Raw genomic sequence first — 10990 nt, 5'->3', positions numbered from 1 at the left:
AAAGGCCATGAGGTCCAAAGTGGATACCTAAGTATTGGTTATAGGGTGACCAGTATTGTACTGTATTGTGCTTCCTGTGTGCTGTGTTACAACTGTTAAAATTTGTTTTAATCCTTTTTGAAAAAAAGCACTATAGCTCTGTGTGTCGTATTTAAGAAACTTTAATTGATTCACTTAAATACAATCAATAAACAGATATATGAGTAATCACATAATAAATCATATAAGAATCTCTCCGTAAGGAAGTCTTAGATTCTTGATTTCTCTATTTCTTCACACATTTCTGGTCTTGCTGTTGCTGACATGGCTCTGCAGAAAATAAAAGACACACATTGTAATTTGCTGACCTGTACATCCTCAGTATGTGCGTGTATAACAAGGTGCTTGTCACATGTTGCTGTTTTATTTGTTCAACTTGTCCAACATTTATAATGATTATACTGTATATGAGCACTAAAATGATTATACATAACCAAAATCAGAGTCTATTGGATAAAATATGACTAAGTATGGCAGGAAAAGTGATGAAATGATGAACCCCCTACTACATATAATGTGCCTGAAAGTGTAAACACCAATGCAAATAAATGAATATTTGTCACTAAACAACAAGGTAATTGTAATTTGAATATATAAAAGTGCAAATTTCTCACTGATTCTGCTGGTCACTTGATGTACCACACTGAGTGCGGAGAGAGACATATATAGGTGCTCATAAGAGTAGATCGTTATATGTCTGTAGTTTTTTATGTACTGTTGACCTACTTCAGAACAGATGGAGAGGGTGGATGGACAGGGAGGGGGCAAGCGCTGGCCAAGTAAACTCTGGGTAAGTTTACTAAATGTTGTTGGTTGCAATCATGTAGATTATATATATATATATATATATATTGGTCGATGACGTGCGGTGGGGTGAGGCAAGTGAGGCAGAGCCTTTCCTGTCATACTAACATTTGTGCCAGAGTTTTGACTGTATAAAGTATATGAAAAATACAAATAATATGTTTGAAATATCTTTTTTGCATTATTCTAATAATTTTTATAGCCAAAATTCTGGAGTAAAAAGTCTACCTGGCTAATGTTTCCGCACATCTCTGATCAAATTTCACCAAATTTCCAGGAGTTTATACTGCTGCACCTGTGTATAATGTCCAGATGTACACTTTGGCTCAAAAATTGCATGTAAATCTGGCTCTGGTTCTAGCCAGTGTCTCCTGAGCTATTTAGCTCACCGCACGTCCCTGATATTGGTGTTTGGGAGGCACCCATAATTTTAACTGCTATTAAACACAGATTTCTTTAACAATCTTGATGTCCTTCATAGGCTTTTTTGAAGAATGGAGATCAAAATTAAATGATTAGGTCTGAGAGAGAAACCTTCATATCAGAGTACACCCAGATAGAATATTTCACTTTTCAAAGGTTAAAAAACGATTAATTAAAAACAGATCATATATTTCATATCACACATAACTATATCCTTCTTGACCCTTGTTGGCCTGATGGTACATATGGGAACTTCATGTCAACCCCAGCCGGGGGGCACACGCAAACAGCAAATTAAACCAATCGGGTCAAGACGGTATGAACCAATGCGTTTCATCACATGTGACTTCCTCTGGATTTTTTATTAAGTGTGTGCAAGGATCTCCTATAGCAAATACAATAGTCTACTGGTGGCTGGTTAAAACTTAAAAGGACATTTTAATCTTCTCAGCCACCGTCTGACCTGCACTGGGACCACATGCGCTGTGTTGACTACTGAATAGAGTAAAGAAAAACTGTGAAAGAGGTTCCCAGGCTTGAGAAGTTTAATTTGTCCTTTTTAACCAGCACTGTACAGATATGCCTAAGTAGTAATCATTATAATAAAAAAACTTAAAAGTATAGAAATAGAGGACCAGAATGAAAAGCAAAAGTACACTGAGGTGAAAACAGGATTTTAATACCTACCGGTAAATCCTTTTCTATAAGTCCGTAAAGGATGTTTGGGACACCAAAAGAACCATGGGATATAGATGGATCCGCAGGAGACATGGGCACTTTAAGACTTTGAAAGGGGGCGTGACCTGGCTCCTCCTTCTATATTCCTCCCCAGACTCAGTTTGGAACTGTGCCCGGAGAGATGGACATTTTGAGGAAAGGAATTAACAACAAGGTGAGCATCATACCAGCTCACGCCATAAACATGCCGAATAACATGGCATTCAACTGAACACATGCCAACGGACATGAACAAAATTCAGCAATTTCAGCTGAAGAAACCATAACACAACCTGTGTGTAACCAGAAGATAACTGCAGATACAGTACGCACTGGGACGGACGCCCAACATCCTCTACGGACTTATAGAAAAGGATTTACCGGTAGGTATTAAAATCCTGTTTTCTATTACGTCCTTGAGGATGTTGGGGACACCAAGAGAACCATGGGATTATACCAAAGCTCTATAATGGGCGGGAGAGTGCGGATGACTCTGCAGCACCGATTGACCAAACTTTAGGTCTTTATCGGCCAAGGTATCAAACTTGTAAAACTTAGCAAACGTGTTTGACCCCAACCAAGTAGCAGCTCGGCAAAGTTGTAATGCCGAGACACCCCGGGCAGCTGCCCAGGACGAGCCCACCTTCCTAGTGGAATGGGCTTTTACCGATTAAGGTAACGGCAAACTTGCAGTGGAATGAGCCTGCTGAATCGTGTGACATATCCAGCGGCAATGGTCTGCTTGGAAGCAGGATACCCAAGTTTATTGGGAGCATATAGCACAAACAGAGACTCTGTTTTTCTAACTGGAGCCGTTCTGGCAACGTAAATTTTCAAAGTTCTGACGACATCCAGAGACTTTTCCTCAGCCAAAGTGCCAGTAGCCACTGGCACCACAATAGGTTGGTTAATATGAAAAGAGGAAACCACCTTTGGCAGAAATTGTTGCTGAGTTCTCAATTCTGCCCTAACTTCATGGAAGATCAAATAAGGGCTCTTGTGAGACAAGGCCGCCAATTCAGACAGCAGCCTTGCGGATGCCAATGCTAACAAATTGACAACCTTTCAAGTGAGGAATTTCAACTCCACTTTACTTAAAGGTTCAAACCAATGTGATTTTAGGAATGTCAAAACCACATTAAGGTCCCAAGGTGCACCAGGTGGCACAAAAGGAGGTTGGATGTGCAGGACCCCTTTTACAAAGGTCTGCACCTCAGGAAGTGAGGCCAATTGTTTCTGAAAGAAAATTGACAAAGCAGAAATCTGCACTTTTATGGAGCCTAATTTAAGGCCCGCATCCACTCCATTTTGTAGAAAATGGAGAAAACGTCCAAGGTCAAACTTTTCCACTGGAGCTTTCTTGGACTAGCACCAGGAAATATATTTCCTCCAAATACGGTGATAGTGTTTCGACTTCACACCCTTCCTAGCAAGGATAAGAGTGGGGATGACTTCATCGGGAATACCCTTACGGGCTAAATCTGGCGTTCAACCGCCATGCCGTCAAACATAGCTGCTGTAAGTCTTGATAGACGAATGGCCCCTGCCGCAGCAGATCCTCGCGAAGAGGAAGAGGCCATGGATCTTCGACTAACAACTCCTGAAGATCCGGGTACCAAATTCTCCTTGGCCAGTCTGGAACTACAAGGAACGCTGGAATCTGTGATTTTCTTAGGATTCTCAGAACCTTTGGAATGAGAGGAAGCGGAGGGAAAATGTACACCGACGGATACACCCAAGGTGACGTCAGTGCATCCACTGCCACCGCCTGAGGGTCCCTGGACCGGGAACAATACTTTAGTAGTTTTTTTGTTGTGGCGGGACGCCATCATGTCTATGTGGGGAACCCCCCATAGATTTGTTAGTAGGGAGAAGACCTCCTGATAGAGGCTCAACCAGAACGGCAACTAGGGGGGGGGGGCTAGGGGGGCATGTGACCTGGGCGCCGGATCGGAGGGGGTGCCGTCATGATCAGTTTAATTCCCCAAACATCCCTCCTTATCTGCCTCGTCCCTAACAGCTCGTTATGCAGCCGCAGCAGCTAGTAGAGTCTGGAGCTTATGCTCCAGACTCTACTAGCTGCTGCGTCTGCCTAACAAGCCGGGCACAAAGCATTGCTGTGATTAAACTGAAAATAAACTACAGCTCACAGCAGCCCTTGCTGCGGAAGCTGTAGTTTATTTTCACTTTCTTCTATGCAGTCGCGCATTTTGCCCGCCCCGGCAGAGCTGGATAAAGAGGGTGCACAGGGAACAAGCTAACTCCCCAGCCTTCCCCAGCTGCCTTTCATTGTCACAGCAGTGCTGAGCTGAACAAGAAGATTTAGCCGAAAGGGGGCGGGGCTACACGGCACTGTACACAGTGCCAGTCCAGCCAGTAGCATGGGAGACAGAAGCTCACTGTGTAGCAGCAAAAGACCCTAAACTGTGAGTGTGACAAAGGGAAGGGGCACTGTATGTGTGTGTGACTACTATGAATGTGTGTGTATGTGTGTGTGACTACTATGAATGTGTGTCTGTATGAATCTGAGCATGTGTGTGACTGTACATGAATATGAGTGTGTGTACATATATGTGTGCATGTATGTATATATGTGTGACTATGTATACAGGTGCATGACTATATGTGAGTGAATGTATGCGTGCGTGTATGTGTTTAGGTATGGGACAGCATGTATGTGACATGTGTACAGGTGTGTGATTTTACGTATATTTATCAATGTACGACGGGCTATATCCTCTTTTTTTCTTTATCCGTAGCCCCAAAAAATGTCTAGCTACATCCCCCCCCCCCTCACATAAGAAGCCCTTTGCCCTTGTGGAGGTTTTATATATATGTATATATACATATATATATATATGTATACACATATATCTATATACACACATATATATATGTGTGTGTGTGTGTGTCACACGCCGGGGGGGGGTGCATCGGGGGCGCCAACTTGCTGCCTTGCCCCAGGTGCCGAAGATCCTTGTTTCGTCCCTGGCTCCACTCTCCTGGATGTAGATCGTATCTGCTGAGGAAGTCTGCTTCCCAGTTGTCCACTCCCGGACGGAAAAATGCTGACAGAGCGCTTACCCAAGTCTCTGCCCAGCGAAGAATCCTTGTGGCTTCTGCCATTGCTGTTCTGCTCTTTGTGCCGCCTTGGCAGTTTATGTACGCTACTGCTGTCACATTGTCCGATTGGATCAGGACAGGCCGGTTTAGTAGAAGATGCTCCGCTTGTAGAAGGCAGTTGTAAATGGCCCTCAACTCCAGCACGTTTATGTGAAGAAGAGTTTCCTGACTTGACCATCTTCCTTGGAAGGTCACCCTTGTGTGACTGCTTCCCAACCCCGGAGACTTGCATCCGTGGTCACTAGGATCCAGTCTTGGATCCCGAATCTCCGTCCTTCTAAGAGGTGAGAGCTGTGTAGCCACCACAGGAGTGAGATTCTGGTGTTAGGGGCTAGAACTGTCCTCCGGTGCATATGAAGGTGGGATCCGGACCATTTGTCCAACAGGTCCCACTGAAACACTCTGGCATGGAACCTCCCGAATTGGAGGGCCTCGTATGCCACCACCATCTTACCCAGCAATCGAATGCATTGATGAATGGAGACAGTTGGTGGTTTCAGAATGAGTTTTACCAAACTCTGAATTTCCAGTGCTTTCCCCGGAGGGAGGAACACTCTCAGCTGGACCGTGTCCAGAATCATACCCAAAAATGCCAACCGGGTTGTTGGAATTAAGTGTGATTTCGGCAGGTTCAAAAGTCAGCCGTGCTGTTGTAGAAGCGACAGAGACAGTGCAATGTCCTGTACCAGTTTTTCCTTGGACCTCGCCTTTATCAGGAGATCGTCCAAGTACGGGATAATTGTAACTCCTCTTTTTCTGAGGAGAACCATCATTTCTACCATGACTTTTGTGAAAATCCTCGGAGCCCTGGCCAGGCCAAACGGCAACGTCTGAAATTGGTAATGAGTATCCTGGATTGCAAACAGGAGATAACTTTGATGAGGGGGATAAATGGGAACATGAAGGTAGGCATCCTTTATGTCCAAAGACACCATGAATTCCCCCTCCTCCAGGCTGGAGATTACTGCTCGGAGAGACTCCATCTTGAATTTGAATTTCTTCAGGAAAAAATTTAGAGATTTTAGGATGAGGATTGGTTGTACCGAGCCATCCGGCTTCGGTACTACAAATAGGCTTGAATAAAACCCTTCCCCTGTTGCGCCCGGGGGACCGGTATCACAACCTGATTTTGACATAATTTTTGTATTGCTCCACAGACTAGAACTCTGTCTGGAAGCGAAACTGGTAAGGGTGATTTGAAAAAACGGCGAGGGGGAACGTCTTGGAATTCCAGTTTGTACCCTTGGGTCACAATTTGTAACACCCAAGGGTCCAGGTCCGAGTGAACCCAAACCTGACTGAAAAGCCTTAGACGTGCCCCCACCGGTGCGGTCTCCTGTAAGGGAGACCCGGCGTCATGTGGTGGATTTGGCGGAAGCCAGGGAGGACTTCTGCTCTTGTGAACTCGAGGAGGCGGGAGTTCTCTTGCCCCTTCCTCTACCTCTGGTAGCGAGGAAGAAGTTACCTCGGCCTTTTCTATATTTATTGGGCCGAAAGGACTGCATTTGATAGTGCGGTTTCTTCTGTTGCGCAGGAGCATTAGGTACATAACAGGATTTTCCCGCTGTGGCCGCTGATACTAAATCAGTAAGGCCATAACCAAACAGTTCCCCACCCTTAAAGGGAAGGGACTCCATATTTTTCTTGGAATCAGCGTCAGCATTCCATTGATGAGTCCATAACGCATGCCTAGCCGCAATTGACATAGCATTAGCCTTAGCCCCCAGGAGGCTTGCATCTCATGCAGCCTCTTTCAAGTACGCAGCCACGTCCCTGATATAACCAAGCGTCACTAGGATGCTATCCCTATCCAGAGTATCTAAATCCGCAGATAAACTTTCAGCCCATTTTTCAATGGCGCTACTAACCCACGCTGACGCAATAAGCGGTCTAAGCTGCGTCCCCATGGTAGTAAAATAGCTTTTAAAGTAGCCTCCTGCTTACGATCAGCCGGCTCCTTAAGAGTCGTCGACTGAGCCGCAGGGAGCGCTACCTGTTTAGACAAGCGTGCTAGGGCTTTGTCTACTGTGGGTGGTATTTCCCACTTATCCCTATCCGCTGCGGGAAAGGGGTATGCCACCTTGATCCTATTAGGAATGAGAAATTTCTTATCAGGTGTATTCCAAATGCCATCAAAAAGGTCATTTAGTTCAAAACAAGGAGGAAAAGAAACCGAGCGTCTCTTTTCTTTGTAAATAAGGACCCTCGTTTCTGGTGTAAAGGGGTCCTCGTCAATACGTAATATGTCTTTGACAGCCACAATCATATATTGAATACTCTTAGCCAATTTAGGATCTAATCTAGAATCAGCATAATTGGCACCGGTATCAGAGTCCGTGTTGGTATCTGTGTCATCTAATTGGTCAACACCACGTTTTAGTGACCCTTGTAATAAAGCGTCATCTACTGATCTCTTCCAAATCTGCAGTTGAGAGTCAGACTCAGTAAACTTTTGATTTAATAGAGTAACATTAGCATTTAAAGCATTTAAAGTAGTTAACCAATCAGCAGTCGGCGGTGCCGACAGGACCACCAAAACATTTGGTGTCCCCAATAAATTATCCCCCTGAGAGGAAAATTCTGCCTCAGACATGTTGTCTCCCTAACAGCACCCAAAAGAAAGCCTGTGAGGGAACAAAAGCAAAGGAGCCAGCTCACACCCCAGCGCCAAAGTGCAGGTCTGAAAAACACCCTCAAGTGTCACAGAGCTGCAGTGCTATAATATGTATGTAAATAATCTGCCCCCCCTCATTTTATAGCCTCTGGTACTTGCTGCTGTAAGGAAGGACCAGCGCTGCTGCTTGGAGGAGGAAATGGCACCGAGTGAGCCTGGAGGAAGAAGCCCCACCCCCAACATGGTGCGCTTCTTCCCGCTTATTTTTACATGTTTATACTGGCGGGGGTTTGCGGGCAGATATGCCAGCCTTATTTATGAGGTATTTTTAGCTCCCCAGGGCGCCCCCCCCCCCACCGCCCTGCACCCAGCGGTGTGTACAGTCCGGGAGCCTGGCGCGCACTGAGCAAATCATGCTGCGCGGTACCTCTATATGCCGTCTTTGTTGAAGAGAAGATGTCTTTTCCTCACATACTCACCTGTCTTCTGACTTCTGGCTTGAAGAGGGGGGACAGCAAGCTGTGGGAGCGAGCATCCAAGACATCCCAGCGTTCATCTCCCCTCAGGAGCTGAAGGCATCCTGTCAGCAGCAGCAGATCCCTGAAACTCATTAGAAGTAGGTCTAGACTGCTCTCTCCTCTTTCCCACGAAGCAGGGAGTCTGTAGCCAGCAGATCTCCTCAAAATAAAAAACCTAACATTAAGTCTTTTCAGATAAACTCTAAGAGCTCCCCCGAGTGCCTCCATCTCGCAGGGCACATTTTCTAAACTGAGTCTGGGGAGGGATATAGAGGGAGGAGCCAGGTCACGCCCCCTTTGAAAGTCTTAAAGTGCCCATGTCTCCTGCGGATCCGTCTATATCCCATGGTTCTTTTGGTGTCCCCAACATCCTCAAGGACGTAATAGAAATATCTTCATACATATAAACACAATTCCTCATAACAGATTATTATTATTATTATTATTACAATTTAGTTATAGTGCGCCATAAGTGTTTCGCAGTGCCGTACATACAACACACATTAGAACAATATAGGGTATACAGAACTTAACATCACAAAAAAGTAAAACAGAGCACAAGTGACAGTTAGCATTGAGCACCACAGTTTTCAGTACACAATACAGCTGAGATGTTAGGAAGCAAAGAAGTAATCGGCATACTACTGGGGGTGAGAAGCCATTGGAAGAAATGAACAGTCAAAAGCAGGAGGAAATGCAGGTATAGACAGTCACTAAGTAGGCGAGAGCTGTAATTAAAGTGCAAGAAAAGAGGGCTGTGAGACCAGGAGGAAAGAGGGCCCTGCTCCAAGGAGCTTACTATCTAGGGGGAGAGGGAGACAGACAGGTGACATGAGGAACAAACAAGTGGAAGGTGGCCTGGGTCAGGTAGTAAGTGAGGTAGAGATGGCCATGGCATGAGGATGGAAGACTGGCCTTAAGACCGAGTTATGTGGATAACATGCAAACAGTAACTGGAAAATATTTGATGATGGATTTTACCTTGTGGAGGAGGACATTTTGGTTCAGGACACACCAGCTGTGGCTTGCAAGCTGACACAAAGGAAACATAATGAAATCATTATTACAGGAATATATGGTGGTATAATTTTAGTAATAAAACAAATGAGAGACTAAAGCGTTCTATGTTTTACATCATAGTTACAGTTGCTATAATTTATGTAGTACTGACTCTACTATAGCCTTAGGTCAATATCTGGCAAAACGTTTAATACTTGACTGACATGGTTCAGAATTTCTAAAACGCAACTGGCACAGTATAATTGCACACAATGGCATCAATGTAGCTTTGCTTGAGACATATCAAGTCTTATGACTTATTGGAACAGCATATACAGTAATGGTACAGGATATTATAGGGCAATTTATGCTAGAAGAAGGTTTATAGTACTACAATGTATAATATATTATATGGCTTTCATTAATATTAGTCTGTGCCTAATATGCCAGATTGGCACCACCTGTTGTTCACATACACTGTAAATCTAGTACAATCATTATATGACTTGCAGCAAATCTACCTAATCATTGTAAACTTTGAACAGGAATAATAAAGAAACACTTACGATCCTGGCATTGTTGTTGGGGTGGTGATGGGGGGCAAGGCTCTTGGCACGGCTCAGGGCATTTCTTCTGTTGTCCCTTTACTCCAGACATTGTTCTCTGGAAGAATTTAGTAGATGGAATGTGAAAATAATTGAATGTAAAAGATCTCTGCACTGCGCTTGGTCTCTTGCAGTGCTGTGGGCTTTTATACATCTGAGAGACAACCAAAACCAGTTACAGGTATGATGCACTATTATTGCATATTCCTTCAACTTACTCAGAGACCCTGTGTGTGTTGGGAAATATTATATTTGCATATAATGATTTATCTATTTCCCAAAAGGAAGGGAGGTGTCTGTTAAATGGCAGTCTTTTACACACCTGTGGTATTGAAAATTACAATTATTTCCTACGAGTTATCATAGAAGAAAATGTATTACACAGGGAATGTATTTTTAATGACAATTACCATTAAACAATAAGTCATCTTCATCTATGTTTTATGCGTTTCTAGAGATGAGCGGGTTCGGATATCAGAGATACAACCCCCCCACACACACACAAACACACACACACACATCCCACCCCAAACTTTACGATCCGAGCTGGGAACCGAGTCCGGCTCTGGACTTTCCGCCAGACTCGGATCTCAGAACAAGGCAAAACATCATTATCTCGCTGTCGGATTCTCACAAGTTTTGGATTCCATGTATGAAGCCATGCATCGCTGACATTTTCACTCAGGACTTGGAGAGTGAGGGATACAAACCTCTGTCTCTCTGTGGGTGGTGGCGTCGGGTGTAGTCAGTGTGTGCTCTTTAAGGGTGCTGTCCTGTGGCGTCCTGTGCTGTTAGGGGTGCTGTACATGGGTGTTGCTGTCCTGTCACTGTGCCGTACAGGGACACTGTCCTGTATGCTGTGAAAAATACAGGGGTGTTGTATACATAAAAGTACACTGACCCTGTCTTGTATGCTGTAAAATTGCAGGGGTGTTGTTAAAATACAGGGGTGCTGACCCTGGCCTGTATGCTGTAAAAATACAGGGGTGTTGTTGTTAAAATACAGGGGTGATGGTCCTGTCCTGTATGCTATAAATACAGAGGTGTTGTTAAAATAAAGGTACACTGGCCCTGTCCTGTATACTGTAAAAATACAGGGGTGCTGTGAATATAAAGGGGCACTGATCTATTTGCAGTGAAATTAAAGG

At 44.4% G+C, this 10990-nt stretch overlaps 1 long non-coding RNA gene across 1 annotated transcript; it reads right to left on the bottom strand.

Moving 5' to 3' along the window:
• Positions 1-234: 234 nt before the first annotated feature.
• Positions 235-9948, bottom strand: LOC135057611 (uncharacterized). Its single transcript, XR_010244241.1, has 3 exons — positions 9804-9948; positions 9220-9270; positions 235-309 (listed from the first exon to the last, which is right to left on the bottom strand). It is a non-coding gene; the product is annotated as an uncharacterized LOC135057611 (long non-coding RNA).
• Positions 9949-10990: the final 1042 nt, after the last annotated feature.

This window comes from Pseudophryne corroboree, chromosome 3 (genome assembly GCF_028390025.1).
Source record: "Pseudophryne corroboree isolate aPseCor3 chromosome 3, aPseCor3.hap2, whole genome shotgun sequence".
NCBI lineage: Eukaryota > Metazoa > Chordata > Amphibia > Anura > Myobatrachidae > Pseudophryne > Pseudophryne corroboree.
This window is presented reverse-complemented; position numbering and strand designations above follow the sequence as displayed.